The sequence below is a fragment of the Anser brachyrhynchus genome (assembly GCF_964034855.1).
Source record: "Anser brachyrhynchus genome assembly, chromosome: 4".
NCBI classification, from domain to species: Eukaryota; Metazoa; Chordata; class Aves; order Anseriformes; family Anatidae; genus Anser; species Anser brachyrhynchus.
The window spans coordinates 39,332,870-39,346,059 of NC_137698.1; the positions used below are offsets into that span (position 1 = coordinate 39,332,870).

Genomic DNA, 13,190 nt, shown 5'->3' on the forward strand with positions numbered 1-13,190 from the left:
CTGGTTTTTGACCCTGTACATTGTCCAATTTTCTGGCTAAATCAAATAGAGCATACTACTTTTTTTGCTATCTGTTGGCTGACTTAGAGACATACAAACATAGTACAACTTAGATGGCATTTAATGTAAGTTAGATGACTACTAGGTTCTGCATCTGTTTGGAAGACAGGTTTTGTGTTCTAGCCTCAGGCAGAAAGTGATTTCAGATTAAGAATGCACAGTAGTGGTGCTATAAAATCCATGGAGACATGGAAGAGTACTCATAACTGTTTGACATGGGAAGCTCAGGCTGTCAAACTTGGAAATTTCAAGGGCTTGGTGATTTCTCAAAGAGGCCTGATCTAGAATTAATGGTCAAGGAAAAAGAGTAATTGGTCATCTATGGCTTTCTGGACAGAATATGAGGAGAATAATGATATAAAATATAAATACTTAACAAAGAAGCTGACTAAGTTAGCTGGTAAGTTTTTAATTATGGTATTTTTTTATGGCAGAAGACACTCATGCACAAGGAAGAAAAATGGGGGTGAGGAGAAAAAGTTGTTCTTTGTTGCAAAGAAGGCTGTTGCTGGGCTGTTTTATATTAATATTTATTGATGCTCACCACTTTTAATATAATGGAAATAAACTCATCCACTAAAGAAACAAAAACAGCTACAGACATACCTCATACTTTCATATGGAGAAATCGGTCTTTTACTACCTGGAAGCCATCAAGCTACATTACCCTTGTTTTGTACAGAATTTGTTTCAAAATCCATCAGATAGCTTCCTGAGATCTGGAAACCTTTTCCAACTCACTGTGTACTCATCTTGCATGTGTAGAGTTGGGTGCTTCTGGTAATCAAGGGTACAAACATATCAATGAAAGATCTCAAGTGACACTGACATCCTCTGATGTATCTTAAAGCAAACAAAAAACATCAAATGATTGTTGGGAGGTTTAAAGTCATGAAGTTGTGTTTGTCATTTTTGGAGAAGTGCATCAAAAAGCTCATTCCAATGAGAAGAAAGAAACTGGAATATACAGAGCAGAGACTGGTAGGATGGACCATTTAAAGCTAAAGGTTTTTCCTAAAGAACACAGATTAAGGACAAGAAGTCATCATACTGTCTTAGCATAACAGGAAACTGATGTAAATACACATTTAGTTTAAAAGGATTCACAGAACACCTGTACCATATGTCTCTTCAAAACACTAGTCCAAAGTGTTCTCATGAGAACTGAAAACAATGAAAGCTGTGGTACAAGAGACAAAGAGCCAAAGCTGATATTTTTTTTAGAGTTACAGGAAGATGGGAGAAACAGGGGCAAAAGCAGTGCACTCAGCACAAAACTGTCATGACATGGTTTTAGTAGGAGACTAAGCATTGCATAAAGAGATTAATTTATAGTTTCTATTACAGAATTCTGTCTCTGCAGTATAACAAAGAAGTTTTTGAGTATGCCAGAAGCATTTGTGTAGTCCCATTTTATGCAGTTGAAGCTCTGCTTGACTGCTACTATTTGAAGATGGAATTTCAATGTAGAGTTCAGAAAAGCAGGTATCTCCCCTATTCTTAATCTCTCCACAGGATAGTGCAAAATGATCAAATTGACAATATTCTGTGAGTAACCATGCTATTGCGTGCTTTATTCAGCCCTGGGTATAAAGTAAGCCAAGAAAAATGCAGATACTTCTTCCAGGTGAACAGATGTTAATGTCTTCATTCAATTTTTATTTCCAGATCTTGCAGTGCTAAACTCCCACTGAAGCCAGCAAGTCTGCCTAAATAAAGAAAAAATAAAAACTGAATAAATGCCTTAGGTTTTGTTTCAGGGCAAGGAAATGGCTATTGGATAACTGATCAGACAAGTTTTCCCACAGAGAGCAAATAGTGAGATTTCCATATATTAAAAATTCAACGTGTGTAATTCAAAATAAGTCCAAACCCATCTCTCTGTAATCCATTTTAACTTCCATGAAAAATGCAGGTAAATATTTTTAATAGTAATCTTATTTCTGAAATGGCTCTGCTTTCAGAGGGGAAAAAAAAGGTAATCATACATTTCATATGTGGATGAATTAATAAATATCACCTGTCTATAGCTCCTGTAAAAGAAAAATGTTATTTTGTCTTTTTAAAAAGGATTAGAACTCAAAAGTCTTCCATATGACCGTGCTGCTGAAATCATTACTGTTTATTGATAGAAGCTGATGTGTACATAATGCATAATACAGTCCTCAGACACAGAGAGTCAATGCTGAGAGTGAATTTTGAGCTTGGTTATTAAACAAATTCAGACGATGTTTGTTTGACCTGGTTTAATTTTTTAAAGAAAAGAATGACTGTTTTATAAACTATATACCAGTTGGCAGCAATTCCCTTCTTGCTATTTCATTTGTTTATTGGTGGTTTGAATGCTTTGAAAAGTGAGATGGCCGTTTCCTTTTTTCCAAGTCCAAAGTGGGTGATGTAGAGAGCCTCATGTATGTTGTGCTGTTGTCTGATGCTTCTTTTGGGACCTCCAATAGATGGCTTACTACTTTTGGTAAGCTATTTCTGACAGACTCTTAGATGAAAATGAAAGATTTATTATAAGCTGAAGTGATGAACAGAGTTGCATAGACCTGCTTGCATTTGTGTAGGTATGCTCACGTGCTAAGACTAAAGTATGGTAATGAAACATGGAAAGTATACGATAAGAGGTTCAATCTTTAAAGCATTCATCTAGTTCTGAGAAACAAGATGGTAATAATAGCTAAAACTGTGTCAGCTTCCCATCGGGGGTTTCTTTGCTAACACTGCAATGGAAGTTAATAGCACTCAACGTTAACTTAGATTTAGTTTTAATGATTACTGTAGCTTAGGGCAGTTTTTTTCAACTTGTTTGAGCAGGATTTTATCAATGTGTCTGACATGATAGAGCTTCAGACCCCTGTGCTCTGTGACACTTTTCCTCCTGCATTTAACAGTTAGCATGCAGAATCTAGGATAGGGAGCAATCCTACCAGCACTTAACAAGCAAAATTGCCCTCAAAATGAACGGGAGTTCAATGCATCAATCAACTTGTGGAAATTCTAATAGTTGATAGAGTATTGAGTGAACAACTTGGTTCCCTCTCCTTTTGTATTCTTAAGGTCAAGTTACTGTATCTAAGTCGAAGGCATGACTCCTGGACTGGAAATCAAAGAGCTTGCATCGTGATCAGTGCTGTGAATATAATTTCAAAAAATCCTAGAGGACGTGATACAGCCGTTTGATTCAACAAAATGATTCAGAGTAAGTTGTAGGTTCAGAATATCTAATGAAACACTCACCTCTAATACTAAACTTCATTACTGTAAAAACAAGTTGGTGCAAAGCATCTTGGTCTTAAAATGGATAACTCGTGATGCACGGATGTGCTTCTGGTCCTAGGTTTTGAACAGAAGAACCTGTATCCATTTCAAGATTTTTTGATACTTCCCTCTCCAGGGCTGCAGGACATACAGCTGCTAACCTTAACAGAGCCAGATAGCTGCCTCATGTTTCTGTATTTATTTTTGTGAAGAAGCGAAAGACGGAGCCAAGGCTGTTAAACTGAATGTTTTACAGCTACCCCTACATCCCTATCTTTTTAACTGGCATGCTACAGTTTCAGTAAACTGTTTTGCCTGTAGGCAAATCTTCACGGTTCAAATTTCCTCAGCATGCCTGAGGGTTTTACTTAAGGTGAAACTCATGGCTCTGTTTATGTTTACATTTTAACTCACACTTGTCAATATGTGTCTGGGGATCGATGTCTGGAGTTCCGCCTTCTTTACTCAGGATTTTATCTGTTTTAGTTATGCTTGAATATGGCAGAGTGCAAATCAATGTGCTATGCTTAAGTGTTTAAGCAAACAATCATCTGTTTGATCATTAGATACCTCTGCAGTTTCTAGTTTTCTACTCCATAGCTAGACTTTATCTCACAGCATCCCTACAACACAGACTCTTAGGATTTGTGGTTGCAGACCTGAATTGCAACAACAAGTATTGCTCACTTGTTCCCTTAGGCTTTGTGTATGTCTTCTGGGAATGAATATCTGACCCATAAACTTATAAACTGTTTTTTCCTGTTTCGATGAAACAAAATCTGAAATAGAAGGAAGCCCTGAAGCGTAGATCAGGTTATCTTATTTAGGAACAGGCATGGTGCATGACAAACCAGAGTCAGCAGCACGGCTGTGTCACAGGAGACACCAACTAAAGTCTCCACTGGCATCTTTCATGTCCACAAATCGATCTGTGCTCCTGAGCTCACACAGGCTATATCCTCCTGAACCTTATTAGGTCACTGCAGTAGGGCCTTCTGTATGCCAATGAGCTCTCCAAAATTCCTTCCTCTGGTTTTGTTAGTTTAACTTCATAAAAAACATATCAGAAGGGCTGAAGTTATCCTTCATTATTTTTGCTGCCTCTTAATAGAGGCAAGCAGTAGAAGCCTGGGTGGCAGTTTAGAGTAAGTAGAATAAAAGTTCAGTGTTCTGCTAATGGCTCAATATAAAGGTCTCAGCTTTTCCTTGGCTTTTTTCTTTTCTCCTTTTTTTTTTGACAGAGTTAATCTCTATTTCATCTCTACTACAGGCAGTGCTTTTGGCCTATTTATAACTTCAACTGCCTGAAGAAAGCCTAAAGGAGATGTGATCAAACCAGACTGTAGAGCAAAGCACGTTATATAAACATGCAACTTGTACCAAGGAATAATTTGAAGTATGAGGAGGAAATGTCAAGTACGATGTCTGAAAAGCAATTTTCCTTAAAATTCCAAGCATTATGTACATGTGGCATTTGCCAGCTTCCCATTCATCCTTGAAGGAAAGGTAGACATCAATCATACCTGCATGTCAACTACTGTCAACAATGCTAAACTTCTTCAGTGGATTTTCCCCTCTGACAGACATTAATTTAAAATAGATTAATATAAGAACTTTGTGATTATTCTTATAAGTAGACAAAAATGATTTCACCTTAAATAGATGTTTAGTTTCATAATGTGTCGCTACTGTTGGAAGTTCACTTGCTTTCAGATGCCACTGTATATTATTAACAAAATTTTCTTTATTAGAACTCTTTGACAGGTTGAGCTAAAAGGGACTTCAAATGATGAACCTACCCAATTTTGAGAACATCTCTTATATATCTTTACAACTCTAGTTTAGACATAAGTTTTTTCTTTAATCATAAGGATTGTTTCATGCTCCTCAAATATGCAATGATTAATTTTTTTCTACCCTAGTAGAGATCAATCACTATCAGTTTAGAACATTATCTTACATATTTGGAAATGTGTGCCTTACATTTTCTGAAGTTAGTATACTGATTCCTTTAATTTTCCTGCTTGGTGTCAGATTTTGTGTGCTTCATTCTCTTTTATAGTCTCTACACTTCTAATTATTCTTTATTATTTATATTGAAGTGTTCAGTGCCAGTCATGATATTTCAGCTGAGGTTTATTGGGTCTAAGAAGCGTATGGAGTAGGTGGAGTCTTATGCAGAGTATACCTTTTACCTATCTTCAATATTTTCATCTATGTACAGTGTATTATAATTATCCTTACTGAGTTTATTTTTCTTAATTTCTACAACTTTGAATGATTTGTTGGCCTTTGGTACTCCAAATGTTTGCAGCTTATCTAAATTTATGCCACCATCTTTTTGCCCACTTGTCCAGTTATCCAAATCCCTCACTATCAGGATTGCCTTTGACTAATAAGAAATGTAAATGACCAACTGCATGTCCAATTTTAATTGGTCACTTTATTTTTTTATTTGTATGCTCTGAAGTCATTGCCTTATCTTGGTTTCATAAGAGACTGTAAGGTAAGGAGATGGTCATCATAGCTGTTTATTCTGATTGTTTGGTTTGGGGATCAAAAAAAAAAACCACCAACAACCAAAAAAAATCTCCATGTTCACCATCTCATAAACAGTTCCTCCCCTTTCCTTTTCCATTAGTTCCTTGTCTAACCTAGATAAATGGGGTCCTAACCTTGAAAAAGTAACCATTAGGTAGCATTTATTTTGGAAGGTATTTTTAATCTTTTCAGTTCCTGTAGTCCAACTGATTTCACATACAGCAACTATGGGACCAGGTTTCAAATGAATTTTTCACCCAGAACGATGAACATGGTCAGTAGAAATAAGACTTGGAGGAGACGCCTAGCAACGCAAAATAAGAGTATGAATTTTGGCAGATATTTTAATGAAATTTTATGTCTGTTCATTGAGAGTGTAAGATTAGGTAGATTTTTGTCTTCCTGAAGACCTAGGAAGGAAAGAGGCTTTGAAGCCTGTTCTTCCCTGCTAAATACAAAATGTCTTCAACTTTTCTTTTTGTTTTAGGTATACATCGCTTTGGCTGCTGTGTTCTTTTTTGTTAACATTTGACTTGAATGCTACAGTAACTGTGGCATTGTTGTTGAGCAGTGATCATATGGTGATTAATAATTGTGTAAAGTTCTTTATTTCGTGTTGCTAGAAGAAATGATTTAAAATTCCAAAAGGAAGCACTGCTTGCTTCCTTACGAATGCCTGTCCCCCTACTGTTTCTTACTACGCTGAGATAAACAGAGCTGGGGCTGATCTTTGACACTATGTTTACTGGTGCAATTACACAAGAGAAGATGTGATAAGGTCTAGAAAGGATGACCTGAACAATTTTCTTTCTAAACAGTTTCTATGAAAACATTGATTTATTTTTTTTATTTACTGGTACTACAATTATAACTCATCATCACTTGTATCATTGTTGGCTTTCTATCCATTTTTCCTTGTATGTGTCTGACATGTATAACTAACAAACCTGGAGTGACGTTCAGAAGCCGTTACTTTGCTTTTTAACTGTAATTTTTATACAGCCTATAGCAATATCATACATTTATTGAAAATTTTCCCAAATTCATGCATATTCTCTGGTGAGCAGAGTTGAATGCTTCATTGTCTTTCCACTTTTCTTTTTAAAAATGAAACTGGCTTCAGTTAAATAATGACTGATACAGTGGAGGGTTAAAAGAGCATGGAGGAGGTACCTGGGTAGTTCAGTGGTGGATACAGTGAAGGGCTGCCAGCTGATATGGGTGGAAGGCTGTCCGTGTGGAGGTGCTCTGAGGGAATTTGGATGCTTTTGGAGACTGTGAATGTAGCTGTACCATGTGGAAGAAGCTCTGTAAACACGACAGTTTCAGGGTGAGTGCAGGCTTCAATGTGGCATCTTAGCCAGGAGGCAGGGCCGCCTACCTGTCAGACCTGGCACTTTGACCAGCCAGACTGAGCATCCTCCTGTACCATGCAGCAACCCTTTCTGCTCACAGGCCTGGCTTACTCCTGAAGCCAGACAGACACGAGGTGCAGTACTGCTGATGCAGCTCTAGTCCAAGCCTGGTGTTAAAATGGGATTAGGGCATGCATGTGGCCTTGATTTGCAGGGTGGACACCAGACATTCTTGCCCTATTGTACCAAATGGGGTTCGATTATGTGATCCTTGTTTCAAGGATCGAGCATGTGGGGGAATACTTCATATTCAAGTACAAAATGTACAGATGCATCTGTGACAGGGTAAGTATACATGATGCTAAGTGGACATTTAGCAGGATGTTGAGTGGATTTGGTTCTTATTCATTTTCAACTTTTCACTGTTTATAGTCTGGCTTGGAGCAGACTTTGATAAATGAGGCTATAGCAGTTATTTTAAATTGCTTTAGCCACATAACTATTGCCTATTGAGCCTTCCTGTGCTATATTTGAGTACTTTTAAAAAATACATAGTCTGTTGTAATAGCCTGTACTATAAATTCTGTAATGCTGTAGTGGCTGCATCCTTTGGTGTTTGGTAAAAGGCATAGTACGTTTGCAAAGTCCTCTGTAACCATTGAAACTGAGGCATAATCCTGCTCAAACAGAAGCATCAGAACTTGGGTGGCTGTATAAAAAGGAAAAAGTTTTCGCAACTTTCATTTATGTAAAGACTGATATTTCTTTTTTTGTTGTTGGACTGTGTAAGCCTCCTCCTCTTATTTAACGGTGGTCTATTACATTCCTCCAGAGTTAGCGTACTTCCTGTGGCATTCCATCATCATGTCAAGGTGGTACTTCACAATATTTTTCACATTTTCTGCCTCATATATCAAACCATAGAATGTTATCCGTAAGGCACAGCTGTCATTCTGTAAATTTTTTAGCAATGTTCTCATTTTTATCTGACATCTAGAAATACCTAAAGTAATAAAAAATCATTTCTACCTCATATTTGCTTTGGTGCTCATTCTGTCCCTGTCAGTGTCTGTGTTATAGCAGGTGAGATTTATATATCCCCTTACTTGGCATTCTGTGAGGGCCATGCAAAGAGCCCCCAGACTGTGAAATTATTCCTATTTTCAGAATAAAAAAAATAAAATATTTCAACTTGCAAAAACTTCCACTGAATGTATTATATATGCTCTTTTTGAACATACATCAACACTTCATTGAATAGTTTGTGTTTTCCATATGCACTTTTCTGTACGTTTTCTCATGTTCTCCCATTTTTGTAGTTCTAGAAGAAGGTCACTAACTTTAGAAGGGTCATTTACAGAGAAGGATTTTATTCAAGAGAAGGTATGTCAACCTGCCCCTTTATTTGCTATTAAGTTGAATTAAGTTCTATTTAGCATCTGTAAATTCAGTCCTGTAAGTATTTAAAATAATCAGGAGATAAATCTGTATTTTAAATAAAAATTTGCATTAAAATCAAGATACACTGTCATTATCCTATACAGCTAAAAAACAAAACCCAAAGTCCAAACTAAAAACAAAAACCACAAGTATGAGTTCCAAAGCTTTTAACTGTGTCCAATGTTATTTTTAACTCTGTCCAATGTTAGTTCCATGTAGCTGATAACTTTCTTTGATCAGTAAAGTGTAGGGCTTTCAGGGTCATCTGTTTAATATGTTGCTATGCTCTTCATGAGCTGCAAGATAACTTCGAAGGGCATAAAGGATTTGCATCTCTGCTGGCCTGAGTCTGTAATTCATTTGTTAAATCATGTATGAAACATACTCAAGTAGTATGGCTCAGATAGAGCTATTATATTCTGGGATCATCAGTAGAATTCCAATAGTACTATACAGTTATTCTGGCTCTTTCACAAATGTGGACTCCCATGTATTGGCACAGGTTGCTAAAAATAGGTTTGGAAAAAGTTAACGCAAATATTAGTAGGTTAGCCCCGTGTCTCTTAATGTGCAAAGGTACACAGCTTTGAATTTATTGTTGTATGGAGGCACTCTGTCTGATATTAGCAATTCAAATAAGAAGCTGTGCTTTATACCAGAGAGCAAGAACTGTCAGGGCTTCAAAGTTAATTAGACTAAACAGGCAATTAATTACATCTTATTAAAATGTAAAGGACCTGTGACAAATTGCACTAATTGCATGTTCTTATATATCTGAAGAGGTCAGGCTACTTAAAAAGTGTGTTGTTAATGGAAGACAAATGTAGTTTTATATGCTCGATAGAAATATTATAAACTGCATTATTTATGACTCTGGTGGAACACTTAATAATTTTAAGCTTTAAATCAAACTGTTCATTAAGCACACAACCCTGATAGTAGTCTGTAAAAAAAAAAAAAAAAGAAAAAAATGCTGCTAATGTAATATTAATTGGAAGGTCTGTTGTCCCCCTCACACTTTTTTTGCAATAGAGATTTTAAAGTATGTAAACCCTTGGGGAGTTTGAGCTCTTTGAAATCTTCTGTTACTCTTCCAATCAAACACAACAAAAACATATTTGCAAGAATTATGTAAAATTCAACCTCTCAGGTCTGAACTATTGTAACTTCATGTGAAAATAACCAACAAAATAAAGAAGAATGAAATAGTGGATAATAGGACAAAGAATACAGAAGAATGGTGAGGAAAGCCCTTAAAAGCTTTGTAGGTTTTGCTGTCAAATGCATGTTCTCTATTGAACTTGTGACTAGATGTGACTCATCTTTAGTTTAAATGAGCTTTGGTAAGTGGAAAAGCTGCTGTATTTGTGTATTGCAGCTGGGCTAGCCTAAGACTAATGCAAGAGTGAAGGCTAACTACAGGTTTGCTGTGGTGGAACAAAGGGGAGATGCCATTTCAAATCACAGCCAACAGATAACACAAAGAGCATTTAGATGCTCCTCCCACGTTGTGGCAAAAGGTAACTTATTTTCCAAATTGCTCAGTTACAATAAAAGTCACTGCTAAGAAATATCTAGAATGAAAACTGTGGGCAGTACAGTGATATTAATTACAAAATGCTTGTACAGGAACATAACCATACTTATGGCAGCCTCACACAAAATATTTGAAATGACCAGCTTTTCTAGATGCTTCCATACAAGAGAACATGAAGGGGTGGTGTTAGAAATTTGGTGGCACCCTTACAGCATTACAGATGACAATCATTAATCTTCACTACATGATTTTACACAGTGTGAGGAACTATGCTGTTTCCTGAGCTTCAGGATTTTGAGAGGGAAGGATGAAATGCTCAGATAAGAAGTTTAGGATTTTTTTTTTGTCCTTTGGAATGTATCAATTATTATGTTTGAAGTTTTTCTTGAATTCTCCCTTTCTTCCCCCCATTACCCAATTGACACCTAGATATAAAAATATTCTTTGTGTTTACTGATTTGTGTAGTTCAGAAGAGTTGTAAAAATCCAGCTATTGTGGTGCCTTATCATGTTTAATTTAGGGAAATGTACATATTTCTTCTGGAGGACAGAAGTGCATAGTTCTGTATGAAGCATATTGTTTTGGCCAAAGAGATGCAATTTTTGAATCTGAGTAAAGATTAGAGAATAGTCTTGAATAGGGGAGATTTTCTTTTTTCTTTTTTTCTTTTTACATGAAAAACCTACATAGCAACCGAAAATTAAAATAAAACCCCAAAAGAGCAAAACTTGGAGATTAATAAGGTTTGGATTCCATTCCTAATATAAAAATTTCTACCCTGTGTCATCCTTCTGTTGGCAACAAAGCACTTACTTTTTGCTTTCTAGTTTAAAGGAATAGCTTTTTAATTTTTCTGGGAGAGTACCTTAACCACCAGGGGACATTCTGAAATGGGCTTCATGGGCTTCATTTTCATCCTTTTAAGCTTGTCCTAGTTTCCATGGGATAATCAGACATTTATTAGGACAAGAACTGAAACTTTTGTGCCCTAGATTTCTAGGGCATATCAACAAATAAGTTTTTTTTTTTTTAAACAAAACAAAACAAACCTTTATACCTGGTATACCTGGTATGAGTTACATAAATATCTCATGAAATTGCTTTGGTCAGCTCAGCCATACTGAACTGCATGATACAGTTTCAGGCCATGTTTAGGAGGAGTTAATTCAAACATAGTTGCTGTCATAGTCACTGATTTGATTGCAACATACCTATCTGAAAAAAAGTTTACTTGTCATTTGCTGTGCATGAACTCAATATATGTAATTTGTTAGTATGTAAACTAGAACATTTAAAATCTTGGCTATAACTCATAGCTGGGAAAGTTTGTTAAAGCTGCTGAGATTCTTCTACAACTTCACAATGAATTTATGCTTTTAAGTATGTTCCATTGTGACAGTTGTTTTTATGGCATGGTCTTGAATTAAAGAATATTCTGGATTCAATGTGTTTTTCTTGCCAAATTCAGAGGCATGTGGTGTTGCTGGAATGAAATTAGTGTAAAGCGTCTGAAAGTTGGTATCATTAGTCCGTGTTTTCTCTGGCTTTGCACCAGTGGTCATGTTTCTGCGATATACTTTTCTTCATTAAACAGAGAGGCTAAAATCATCTTTTTGATTAGCTCAAATGGACAAGAGCAATGCCCTAATTTTATTTAAATAATAAATCTATAGATGTATTTCCTAATGGCGTGGTTGTATCAGAAGAAAAATTATGGTTGTTAAAAAATGAATACAGAAATATATAATGTGGAAGGATAAGTTGAAATGATCAAATACTAATCAAATATATTATGATTACTGATAAAATAATTTAAGTGTTTTCAACCATGTACCTAAATAACTTCTAAATAATCTGTCAACCTAGGGTACCAAAGACCTTACTTCAGCAAAATATTTCAATATACATCTGTTAAATGTGATTTTTGTAATCCCATTGACATAAAGGCTATAAATATATTTTAGGCAAAATAAGCTAGATGTTCTCCTAGATATTTATATATATATACACACATATATATACGTCCTACCTATTCTCCTGGCAAGGGATTAGCAAATTTTGACAATCCTCTTAGTTTCTAAATCTCATAATTCATCTAGTGTTCTGTTATGCTGGTGTAAATGCTTAGTCCACGTCCAGTGCCACGTCATATTTCTTATCATAAGGGTGTATATCAGAATGTCTTTTCACTGTTATCTTACACTTGTCCCTTAAGGTTGTGGTTTAATTGGCCCAAGAACAACTCTATTGTGAAGTATTTGATAAATCTCGCTGCTACAAAATAGTGAAACAGAACCAGATGCTCCAAGCTTTATTCTTGCCATTGATAATACTTGATCTGCATCCCTTGACGCTCAGGATTTTTCACACGGATATCACCTTAGTTGGCCTTTGGCATTTAATGGTACTGAGCTTATATTTCCTTCTAGTTAACTGAGCTATCATGGAGTATTTTTGTTAATTAGTGTGGTTTTAACCACATGTGAAAGCCAGACTACTTTAATACAAGTTTATAATAGTTTTTTTTTCCTCTCTCCATAATTAACCTATGCAATAACAGAATGTAACTGCCTTAGAAATTCTGAAGTTATATATGCATAGTCTTATTACAATATTAGGAGTACTTTTTATCATTTCATAGTCCCCAAGAATGGGACTGCAGCTGAAATTCTAATGTGAAATATCAGTCTACCTTCTGCAAAAGCTGTGTGCAAAAATGATGCCTTGGTAGATTGAAACAGAAGTCACTGATAAAATGAGATCATTCCTCTGAAATGATCAGGTTATACCCTGCAGTCGGTAGAGCTTACAGATAGCTGTCATTATAAATTCACATGAACAGGAAGCAGGAAATTTCTGCTTTCTGAATGACAGTTCTGGCTGTACTCTCTAGAGAACTTCTCACAACCAGTGATGAAGAGTCTCAGGGTCTGACAAGCATAATAAATTGATCCAAAATAACGTAAACTTTGTGAACCCTTGGATGTTCTGC

The 13,190-nt window shown here is 36.0% G+C and overlaps 1 long non-coding RNA gene across 1 annotated transcript in view; it reads right to left on the reverse strand.

The window, feature by feature from the left end:
- Positions 1 to 1,625: 1,625 nt before the first annotated feature.
- The window catches only part of LOC308194508, a 112,160-nt gene continuing 100,595 nt past the window's right edge, over positions 1,626 to 13,190 (reverse strand). Inside the window, exon 3 of the long non-coding RNA XR_013950618.1 lies at positions 1,626 to 1,769. This is a non-coding gene — a long non-coding RNA (uncharacterized lncRNA). The remainder of the gene's footprint in view (positions 1,770 to 13,190) is intronic.